Source organism: Miniopterus schreibersii, assembly GCF_964146895.1.
Source record: "Miniopterus schreibersii genome assembly, chromosome: 1".
NCBI classification, from domain to species: domain Eukaryota; kingdom Metazoa; phylum Chordata; class Mammalia; order Chiroptera; family Miniopteridae; genus Miniopterus; species Miniopterus schreibersii.
Genome location: NC_138101.1, coordinates 81,935,575 through 81,947,880, shown reverse-complemented (window position 1 = coordinate 81,947,880; position 12,306 = coordinate 81,935,575). Strand labels below are relative to the sequence as shown.

Genomic DNA, 12,306 nt, shown 5'->3' with positions numbered 1-12,306 from the left:
TTTGAATAACACTATAAATCACCTTGACCTAATTGATATTTGTAGAAAACTTTATTCAACGAAAACAGAATATACATTCCTTTCAAATGCACCTGGAACATTAGCCAAGATAAATTGTGTTTTAGGCCATAAAAAGTCTCAACAAGTACTCTGACCACAATGGAATTAGGTTAGAAAATCAATAACAGAAAGGTCTCTGGAAAAATTCAGAATATTCAGAAACTAAGTAACACACTTCTAAATAACCCATGAGTCAATTAAGAAATAAAAAAGAAATTAGAAAGTATTTTGTATTGAATAGAAGCAAAAATAGAAAATATCAAAATATGCGGAATGCCATTAAAGCAGTAATTAGTGGAAGATTTAGAGTACTAAATGTCTATATTACTAGATAATAAGAAAGGTCTCAAATCATTGACCTTTGTTTCCACTTTAAGAAACTAGAAAAAGAAGAGCAAATTAAGCTCAAAGTAAACAGAAGATAGGACAAAAAGATTAGAGTGGAAACAGAAAAAGAAAAAAAAAGTCAGTGAAACCAAAAGCCAGCTCCTTGAGATAGTAGGTAAAATTTATAACCTTTTAGCCATATTTATCAGAAACAAAAAAGAGAAGACACTATATACCAATATCAGGTGATATAGACCAATAAAAAAGGTGATATACTACAGATTTTACAGATATAAATAGATAATTAAGAATATTATAAACAACTTTCTGACAATAAATTTGACAACTATGAGAAAATAAACAAATCCCATAAAAGAGACAAACCACTAAAGCTCACTCAAGAGGAAGAGATAACCTGAATAGCCTTACATCTATCCAAGTAATTGAATGTATAGTTAAAATACTTCCTAAAATGAAAATTCAATTTTTATTGGTGAATTTTACTAAATACTTAAGGAAGAAACAATACCAATTCTATATGAACTCTTTCAGAAAACTGAAGCACAGGGCATTCTATCTAGCTCATTCTTTGTGGATAACAATACCCATCTACCAAAATCAAATATGACCAGAAAAGAAAACCACAAAGCAATATCCCCATTGGACATATATACAAAATTCTTAACCAAACTAGAAAATCACATCTAACAATGAATATTAAAAAAAAATAACATATATGACCAAGAAAGACTCATCTCAGGAATGCAAGGTTGGTTTAACATTTGAAAATCCAACAATATAATTCATTATACTAACAAAGTGAAAATAAATACTACATGAATACCTCAATATGCACAGGCAAAGTGTTTGAAAAAATTCCATTGCTGATTAAATTTTATTCTCAACTTGATAAAGGGAATATATGAAACATTTGTGGCTGACTTCACACTTAATATTGAAGGGCTGAATACTTTCCCCTTAAGATAAGAAACAAAACAAGGATATCCACTCTCACCACTTTTATAAATTACCATTTGCACTTTTAGCCAGTACAAATCAGGTAAAGAAAAGAAATAAGAGGCTTCAACATCAGAAGGGAAAAAAGTAAAACTGTTTTTATTCACAAGTGACATGATTGCCCGTGGGGAAAATTCAATGGAAATGTACAAAACAATTTCTAGAACCTAATAACAATTTAGAAAAGTTGCAGGATACAACATGAATATACTACAGTCAATGTGTTTTTATATATTAGCAATGAGCTGTCAGAAATTGAAATTAAAAATAATATAATTTCAGCAGTACCAAAATTATGAAATGTTTGGGATAAGTCTGACAAGCAACATGCAAGGCCTGTATATTGAAAACTATAAACCATGCCAAGAAAAAAATTGAGTTTTAAATAAAAGGAGAGGATATTGTATTCATAGGTTGGAAGACTTAAAATTGATGATGCCAATTCTCTCCTAATTTATCTATGGATTCAACATAATTCCAGTATAAAGCAATAAGATCAGGACTAATATTTCACTAACACTTCTAAACCACACCATAGAATTGGCTAAAGGAGAAACATGACCTTCGTTGCCACTGTACTAGATGCTTGAGTTTGCAAGGCTGCCTGTAACTCAACTTGTCTTCAACAGTTTCTGCTCCCAGTGCCAATTCCACTTGTTAAGACTTCTTGCCATCACAGTTTCTGCTAACAGCTGAAAGTCTTTGTCATCAGCCTCTCCAGTAAAATGGATGCTCCACACAGAGGTTATATCTCATGTTTCTCATTTCTGAACTGATGTCTCCTGGGGGTGTAACAGACTACTGGTGACTTCCCTGCTTCTTTCTAGCTCCAAAGGAGGCTGAGCAAATGAGATATCCACTTTTTCAATCTTGAAAAGATGGGAATTTATGAAGTGGAACATTTCCCAAAATTAGGAGGATGTTTGAAAGTGTTGGGCAGCCAGAAACATGACATATGTCCCATATATGCACCAAACACTAAAAATAATCAGCATAAGATAATTGGACTTTAGCTGTATTTTAAAAGAAACTCCCTAAATTAGAAGTATATAAATCCTTTTTTTAGTCCTCAAGACAAGAAAAGCCTGTGTTTTAATCCAGGATGTATTGCTATCTCCATTTCCCCTCAGATTCCCTTGAAAAAGAGTTCCAAAAATGTGTGTGCAGGTAGCAGCCAGAGAGAAAAACACACAAACAAAAAATAGCCTAAGGGAGGTACAAAATCTTCATCAAAAGTCTAAGAAAGACCAGGCCGGTGTTGCTCAGTGGTTGAGCATCAACCCCGGAACTAAGAGGCCCCAGATCGATTCCCAATCAGGGCACATGCCTGGGTTTCGGGCTTGATTCCGCGCAGTGGGGAGTGTGCAGGAGGCAGCCGATCAATGACTCTCTCATCATTGTTATTTCTATTTCTCTATCCTTCTCCCTTTCTCTCAAAAAACCAATAATAATAATAAAAGAAGTCTAAGAAGGAATGACCTGTTTCCCTTTGCCTAAACTGCATTGCTTCCCAGAGGGTCACAGAGAAAATGAAGGGGGACCACATGTAATTAGTACATGAGCAGATATAGGCCACCTCCTTGGAAGTCTTTCAAGATGAATTGTGCTTGGGTTTTGGAGCTTTTTATTCATCTGTTTTCCTGTTGTAGTTATTTTTAAAATATTTCAGAAGTTCCAGAAAAAAACAATTCAGACACCAGAGTCACTGTTAACATAGCTGTTATAATTTAAGGCATTGCTGGCAGTGTTCGGGAGCAAATAAGCAAGTAAGTTTTGAAAGAATAGTACATTTCTTCATAGGTGTCTTGGATTTTAAAAATCTTTTTACATAGCTTCATGTGGATATAGTCTAAAAATATGTAATCTGTTTCTCCAGACGACCACAAGAGTGGGGAATTAATAGGCATCTTTGTGCATACACACATATACACTATTCATATAACTCTACTCGCATGCTCTATTACAGGACTTTAATTCTCCACATAAAGACCATTCCTTGCAACCCCCTGAGGAGTCCATCTCCAGGACAAAATCCTAGATTTACAAAGATTTTCCCTGCCAGGCCCCATAGCAGACTTGGTGCACATCCACTACATGGCGGTTTTCTGGAGGGAGTAGCAGTCATGCAGGGCCCTGGGTCCAGCCATGCTCACCCACAAGTCTGCATGCCCAGCCCGGCCCTTCCATTCAGAGGCCCAGGTATGGTGGCTTTGACTGAGGCCATTTTCTCAACTCCAAGTCAGTACTTTTCCATTCCTAGTCCTCCCCCCCCCCCCCCCAATCTCTCCTCCTCACCCATGAGTCCATAAACAGTCAGAAGCCGTTTCCTCAGGGCTCAACAATGAGACCATCCCTGTCCCCAAATCTGCACTGACCTACCTGACCCTTGCCCAGTGCCATTCCACAGGCAGCTGGCACCCCTTTGTGCCTCTTGCTTGCAGTATCACAGTACGTGGATAAAGGCTTGTTACTTTCATTTTGGCCTGTTGTCCTAACCTGTCACTTCCAAACCTGGTTGTTCAGCAATCCCTGCCCCAAAGTGAGCAAATTATTTCTGAACCTCTGCAGGGTTCCTTCTTGAAAGGTACTCTCAGCTACCTTAGGGAGCACGTGGTTTTTTCTCTGGTCCTCTCTGGTCCTGGGGACTGAAAGTTGGGGACCTATCCTTAGAACTGCTATTGCTGCTGGCAGTGGTGCCGTCTCTCAGTGATGTGCTCCTCCATGTATATCCTGATGTGGCAGATCTGTCATGCTGCCATCGGGGGTATTGCTGGTGCTGTCTCTGGCCGATGGTCTTCACAGTCTTTTCTACGTCTGCCTTGTTTCCTTTGAAGGAAGGTTCTCCACCCCATTCCCGTGTACACACCTCATTACTGAGGCTCATAGAGGGCTGCTTCAGGACTTGCTTAGGAACTTGGAGAGGTTTCTGTGAAATGGCTCACTCAGTTTTACTAGTATTCTCTTTGTAAGACACTGACACAAGGCCACTTGTGTGAGGATCATCTGGGTGATGGATATTTACTGTTCTCAAAACTACCCCATTCCCCGCTACAGCCCAGCTTCGTTCAACACGCCCTCTGTCTGAGAATGGGGTGAGTGTTTGTATAAGGTCTTACTTGGCCACTGATGGTTGATGCTATTAATTGACTCACTCAACCATCATCCCACCTCCAGAACTGGAGAGGCTGGACAGCTAAAACTTCATTTCCCACAGACCCTTCATGAAAAGTTGGGGACTCAAGGTAGAGCTCCCTAATCACATATATACACATAAGATTCAGATAGCAGAAGTGAGGCAGGGGCCACATTCCTCCCAGCTTTGGCTCCTTCTGCTGGCAGAGAAGCACACAGGAATTAAAATGTCCCTGCGTTAGCTGTCTGCTGCTTTCTGAATGTCTAGAAACAGCAGTGACAGTGGGACAGATTTTTTCTTTTATAGCTCCAGTGACAGCCTCAGAGGTAATGGCTGGCCTAGAGGTTCATCTCTGTGTTTCTTGCATGTCATTTCTGGAGTCTATGGCCTCCTCTCAGAACTTTTTCCTGTGGATCTTCCAATAAATTTGTGATTACCTATTTTCAGACATTGAATCACTGCTTTCTTAAAATATCTAGAGTAATTTCTCTTTCTTATCCTGAATCCTGACTCATATATACCCTTCTTGAAAGCAGACCTCTGGGATGCAAGCTTAAACACCCGTGAACGTGTCCTCTCACTTTAACCCCACCCATCCCTCACCACCATAACTATTTCTCCTTTAATATATATTGTTTTACTTGCCCAGCACTGAGTAGTATATATCTTCTGATGGTGTTTTAACTAAGAAGGTGTCTAGTTTAAAACTTAGAAGTAGCTGCTAGAGAACAGGTACAATCATTGTACATTTCTCCTTTTATCATTTTAACAGATATGTCCCGGAGGGCACATTGACTTGCATGTCTCATTTGCCACAGTCTTGTACACACAAATCTGAGAATTGGGTTAAGGCAGTTTTTGTTGTTGTTTTAAGAGGCTACAAGCAAAGATACACATGCCTAATGATTATTTTGGTATATTGGATAATGTTTCGAATGATAACATCCTCAAAAATCAGCTCTATGTACTGTAAAAATCAATGGGTTTTGCTCTGCTGGAGAGAACGCGGAGAGGCAGGCTGCCGAAGTGCAGATTCAGCGCCTTTGCCCACGTGTGAGCTCCGAGGCCAGCCGGCGGTTCTTTCTGGGAGCTATACCTTAGGTATTTATGTAGCAGTGTCAAAGGGATTTTTACTCTATGGTGCTATGTCCAATTAATTCAGAAGACTAAAAATACAGCATGAGACACTGGAATTTTTGACAGCAGTAGCTTCTGGCCAAGATTTCCATTCTAGTACATTAAAATAACAATACTGCATCGGAGGAAACCCCTGGGCAAAAAGCAAGGAAGGCAGGGAGCTCCCCATTCTTAGGTAATAAAATGGTGTGAGGTTTTCAATTTTATGTAGTACTGCTCTTTCAACATTATATATTTCCAAATGTCATGGGTATTTTGGGCTTGTATCCTGTCTGTTTAATGATTTAAGCTGCAGTACTAACTTAATTACCTCGACCTGGCAAGTTTGTTGGAGGAAGAGATCAGCATTGCCACTTATTACAAATCAAGAGGTATTTATCAACTGCATTTTCATCAATTTCCTTGCTCTTTCCTCTGCATATGAAAGTAGGAGGCAGTTTGCTGTTTTTTCAACAAAGTCAAGGCTAATTATCTGATTGTTGTTTCATCAGACATCAGAAAAATGAAAGCTCAACTAGCTTACAACTGTGGCCATTGGTAGTTATGGATGGTTAAAGCTTATATAAATATCCCTTCCTGTGACAAGTTAGTGGCAATCTATAATTCTCATGCTGTGCTTTATGTGGGGCAAATTATACATTGGATCTTCTTTTTCAAGGCACTTCTTCAGGACACAAAGATCTTAACCATATTTAATGCTGACAGGCTTTTCAGGTGGAAAAGCCTGAAAAGGCGATGACTTTGAATAGTTTGCGACATGAATACAGCTTAAGTATCACCCTACCATTTCTGCATCTTGGAGGTAGGTGGAGGAAAACTGCAGGTGCATCTCTGCCAGAATATTTTTGGAAGATTGTATAATGTAGTGCCCATTATACACTGGTTTCATGAGATAATTATGAAGCACTAAAGCAAATCAGCATATTAGACTGTTTGAATATGCTAACATTCTAATTTTGTATAGAGGATGATTACTGTTATTATTTATGGAGTGCAGTAGTGTACATACTGCTTTATAAACACGTAGGCAGACAAGGGCTTTGCCCAAAGGTGCCTAAAATCTAATTGTCTGAATTAGACAATGTAAATGAAAAGCAGATACTTTGGGCAAAAGTGTGAGGAGACCAAGCAGAAAACAGGGTTAAAGAAGTAAGTGTTTCTGTCCGGCCGGCGTGGCTCAGAAGTTGAGCATCGACCTATGATCCAGGAGATCGAGGCTTGATTCCTGGTCAGAGCACAAGCACCAGTTGTGGGCTCCATCCCCAGTGGGGAGGGGCATGCAGGATTCAGCCGACTAATGACTCTCTCATCACTGATGTTTCTCTCTCTCTCCCTCTCCCTTCCTCTCTCTGAAATCAATAAAGATATATATAAAAAGAAAGAGAGGAAGGAAGAAAGAGGGAAGGAAGGAAGGAAGGAAGGAAGGAAGGAAGGAAGGAAGGAAGGAAGGAAGGAAGGAAGGAAGGAAGGAAAGAAGGAGTTCACAAGGGAAGCAGGAGAAGAAAAATGATCCCAGATTATAGGCTCTTTGAGGCAGAAACCAAGTCTGATAGGAACTTGACCTTCTAAATACATTCTCTTGGTTAGGACTTTCCTTGACTTGATACCAGTGATGGGAAAAATAAAAACTTTAACTAGCAGCATTGTTTTCACATATAAGCAAATCTACACATAGGTTCACCCCTTATAAAAATCCCTAAAACTTACCCTTTGAAGAAGCCCTCTCCAATATCTAAACTGCAAAAGACAACAACTTGTCTCTTTACTATTGCTCAATAGGTTTTATAATGTGACAAAAATATACCCGGTGTCAGTATAGTCCATTTAGGATGAGTAGTACCCTCTAATTCACAAAACAAAAAAATCAGATCCAGGGAATGGTCTAAATCCTTTTTGAAATTCTAGGGTGAAGTATAATTGCAACATATGAACACATGTATAAGTAAAATGTTTTAATGTATTTAAAATAACATCAGTCAAATTCAATTTTCATCACAAAATTATTGCAAATCTTTACTAGTAATTTTGGAATACTATCTATAAATATATTAGCTAACTACTTATTTTGGTTATGACATTTTTGAAATTTGAATTTGTCATTTTAGGACTTTAACTTCTTAAAAGAAATTGACCACTTAGATTTTGTCTTTGGGGTTAATTCCACCAGAATTAGAGGGCACGAAACAAGCAGTTCAAATACAAAGCTATTAATGTAGCATAAAGAATAAAATATAAAGAACAAATCTAAGTCCTGTGAAGAGTTGCAGAAAAATTCCAGTGTTTTATACTAAATTTACTATGTTCTAAAAACAAGTGTTTACAATTTTTGATGTTTTCTTTATTATGAGCTATTTTAGGCTCTTTTAAAATGTTTCTCTAAAAATGTATCTACATAATTGGACAGATGTATTCAAATAATTTTGACCATAGCAATAAGTATATATATGTATATATATATACACACACATATATATACACTTACATATATAAGTGCATTTATATACATCTACTATAAATATATACAAGATATATGTGTTAACTGATTTTTAGGGAAGTCCTTTGTGAAATAATTTTTATCCTTATTTTGCCCTTTTTCATTTTTTCATTGCAGAAATTGAGTATCACTGAGGTTGCTTTGCTCAGGGGAGAGCTTCTAGAAGGACAGAATTATGAGTCTCCATAGTTCTGCCAACTTGTGTTTGCTACAGGGTTTGGTTTAGATGCTTTAATGGCTAGGGCGTGTGTGATGAAAAGCCACTGCTATATTAAAATAGTCTCCACTCCTGAACACCTCCTCTCCCCGCCACTCCCAAAAGAGCTATTCCTTCTTTGTAAATGATGTTCTAGCTCCATGGTAGTTAAGAACTGGTCTGTGCGTGTAGCTAATTTTCCACCTGGTCCCTGGAATGTACCATGTAATTGAACTGCCTGGACATAGATGTCCTGTGTTTGTGAGCAATCACATAGGCATTGGCCTGAAGCCTTTTGGATCATATAGGCAGTGCCTGGACCAGTGTGAGCTGTCTTCACACTGATTAGGGCAAAGTCCAGGGCAAGATGAGCTAACAGTATTTCTTAACTTATCAGAAATGCAAATACCAAACTTAAATAATATGCTGCATTCTAAGCAATGAGAAACAGTTCGTAATGTATTTTGGACAGTGCTGCTGAGTTCCAACAACACATTTTTAAAACATGTAAATGTCAATTAACAAATAGGAAAGGATTCTCATAGCACAAGGGCAGCAAGTGATGTTTCTCTGGACAATTTGAACTCCCAATCAGCCACTGACAGTTACCCTTCTGAAAACTGATTTTTCCTTTTCTCTCTTTCCCATTTCCTATATAAATATATATGCAGAATTATATATATAGCTTGTTTCACATAGATGGCATATGAGTCAGTTTAAAACAAATTTTAAAATGTAGTTATTTTATACTCTTTAAAAAACCCCACACAATTAATCCAGTCAACATAGTTATTAAGTGGTTGCCACTTATTTTCCAGGCAACTGTGCTGGGTCCTGGGGAAAGCAAAACAAAATTCTTGCTCTGGGAAAGATTATAAATTTAGAAGGGAGATGAACAATTTAAGCAACTAATCACATTAGATTGTGAAAAAGTTATCCCAGAAGTGTGAACACAATACAATAGGAAATCCATAAGGGGTGCTTAGGCCTGCCACATGACCCACAGTGGCTAATTCTTATAATTGGGTGGCTCCTTTGAGGGATGCCCAAAGCATTTCTTATGTGGCTATGCTAATATAGCATCACTAACTAGCATTTGACATTGAACCTTTGGAAGCAAAACTGTGACCCCATTTAGAAGGTTCAGATACCAGCATAGCTGCCACTTCCCAATCGTATTTTCAGACCATTCCTTTGTCAATGACATGCTTATAACCATACTATTAATCAGAATTAAACTTTTCAGGAACAGTTATTCCTACTGAGGAACTGTTCTTTTTGAAATATGCCTAACTGGGATTTAGTTATATAATTTCTTGATGATGAGAGGGTGTTTTCAAATTTATATATTAAAAAAATAGGACGGTTGCTAGAGGACCTGGAAAGTTGACACCCTATGTTCTTCTCTGAAATTCCCTTGTTCTTTGTTCTAATTAGAAACATTCTGTATCTTTACTTATTTTAACTATTCTATTTGTTAAATCCAACCCATAGTTAAGGATATCCATAACATTACCTAATTCGCTAGAATTCTAATGTTCAAATACGGGAATTCCTAAGATTATCAAACCTAAGGCAGGAGACCCAGATCCCAAACTTGCTCCTGTTTTGTTAAGTTTCCATTTGAGATTCAGGATTGCAATTCAACTTTCTGCCTCAACCACGGTTTGATCTTACTTTTTAGTAACTTTAAGAAGTTGGAGTTCGAAAGTGTTTATGGGCAGAGTATCTTTTTCTCCCATTTCGTTTACTTCCTGCTTTCCACCAGACACACTTTCCTTTTTAAACAAGTAGTTTAATGGATAGTTGGCATCCCAGGGGTCAGTGTTCTCCATTCAGGAAGGAAGACTCTTGCAGTTAAAAACCGCTGCCACTCAACCGGGGCAAAACCGCTGGCGGCTCCGGCAGCCCCTGCACCGCGCGCCCGACGCCTCGCTGCTGCCGGCGGGCGCGGCCCGGGCCCGAGCGCGTTGCGCATTTTGCTGCTGCCGGGAGGCGGCGAGAGGCTGCGGGCTGAGTGCAGCCTCCGCGCGCAGAGCCCGCAGGCGCGCGCGGGCCACGCGCTCGGCCCCAAAGCTCACAAAACGGTCAAACGGTCTAGGAGGAAGCCATCCTAGAACCTCTTAAACACCCTTTATTTGGTGCCTCCGCAGAAAGACTTCTGTTTTGGGCCCCCAGGACAACTTCAAAGAACGAGGAAAGTTGGGTGGCTACTTCAGCCCTTTACGAGAGTAAGGTCCTGGAGGGTGGCGAAGACTCAAACTGCAGCCTCAGTCGCATGGTCCCAAGGGATTCTGCCGGCAGCCCCAACTTCCGCGGCCTCAGGCCCAGACCCCGCGGGCACGGTGTCGCGCGCTTGGTTCCGCGTGCGTTTGCCCGGATCCTGGCGGAAACTCCCCAAGGTTGACGCAGGGCAGGGAATTCGGCGGGGTAGGCCCGGCCCCTTTGATCCCTTCGCATCAACTTCTCAGTTCACCGCGGCAGAGGGCTGAGGGCTGCTCTAAGGCTAGAGCCGCCTTTGGCGCGCCAAAACGGGGTCCTTCCCAGGGCCCTGCCGGGGGAGTGGAAGCCAAGGACCCTGACAGCTGCTCCCCAGCCCCATTCCTTCTCCTTCGTACAGGAGCATGAAAACCAACCCTCTCGCACAGTCTGCTCCTCTCTTCCTCTTAAATCTCTAATGCAGATTTTAAAGGCATGAAATGCATCCCCCAACTTTGGGGAAACAGAGTACCAGCGCCGGATATCCCACCGCCCCTACCGCGTTAATCCATTTCCTTTGGTCGTTACGGAGTCGGCGTCGGTAGTATTCCCGCCCCAACCTGGAAGCCAGCGCCCCCCGCTGTTCACCGCAGCCTCTCGGCGCCGGTTTGCGGGCAGCTCAATTTCTGGCTCCTCGCAGGATCCAGCTGCTGTTCCGACCGGTCCCCAGCCTTGCGAGGCACATACGCTCTCGCGTGCACACTCGCACACGCACACGCGCACGCGCGCGCGCTCCCACTCCTGTTCACACTCCCTCACCCTCACTCCCCGCACCCCACCCTCCGCACCGCTCTTCCTGGGGGTGGGGGGTGGGGTGACGTCAGGACTGCAGTCCCGAGGAGAGCGGCTGGAGAGGGTTGCGCGCTCCTCGCCTAGAAAGCTGGAGGCGCACTGGGGCTGCCGCCGCTCCCGCGCTCCTCCCTCTCCTCTGCACCCGCTGTCACGCTGCCCGCGGGCGGGTGAGCATCACCAGCCTCCAGGTGAACTGAAAGTCGTTGCGGTGCCGGGGGAGGGCAGAGAGGCTGCTGCGGTCCTGGCGTGCACTGAAACTGCAACTCGGACAGGAACGACCAGGCGGAGGCTCCTGGCGCCCTGCGCCCTGCGCAGCATCCCCGGGCTGCTGGAGGCGGCTACCGCTCAGCCCGCGGGCGCGCGCGGCGGCCGGACCTCGGCCCTGGGACCCCGGCCCTGGGCGCGCTGGCCGGGAGAGACCCCCGGTTTTGCGCATCTCGCAGCTGCGCGAGCGTGAGGAATGCGAGCCTGGCGGTTCCAGGTCGCCGCGAAGCAGCTGCCCGTGGGAGAGCGAGGAGAGCGAGGGGGCGGCAGCCTCTGCCAGAAGTAAGTGCAGCAGAAGTTTGCGTCGGTTTCCTCGCCGCTACCCCTGAGAGAGTGGGAGGCACATGTCCTCTCCTGGTTCTCCGAGGCCACCGAGGCAGGCTCACTAGGGAGCCTCACCAGGGAAAGAAAGTGAGAGTTCTCGGAAGGGCGAGGACCGAGAGGGCGAAGGCGGGCGGGATCCCGGTGGAGCGAGGGGGTGCCAAAGGAGGGGACTCCCAGCTGCGGTGAGGGGCGCGACCCTGGCTGGGGGATCTCAGAACGGGAAGGACTTGGGGAGAGTGAAGGTGGAAGGAGTCACGCCTATTCTGGTGACCTTGGCGCGCCGCCCCCACCCCCCACACTCCC

At 42.7% G+C, this 12,306-nt stretch overlaps 1 protein-coding gene across 1 annotated transcript in view; it reads left to right on the top strand.

Annotated features, from left to right (window-relative positions):
- The first annotated feature begins 11,623 nt into the window (after positions 1 to 11,623).
- KIAA1217 overlaps positions 11,624 to 12,306 on the top strand; it is a 695,304-nt gene continuing 694,621 nt past the window's right edge. Inside the window, exon 1 of the mRNA XM_081128701.1 lies at positions 11,624 to 11,961. The gene's annotated coding sequence lies outside the window, so the exon portion shown is untranslated. The remainder of the gene's footprint in view (positions 11,962 to 12,306) is intronic.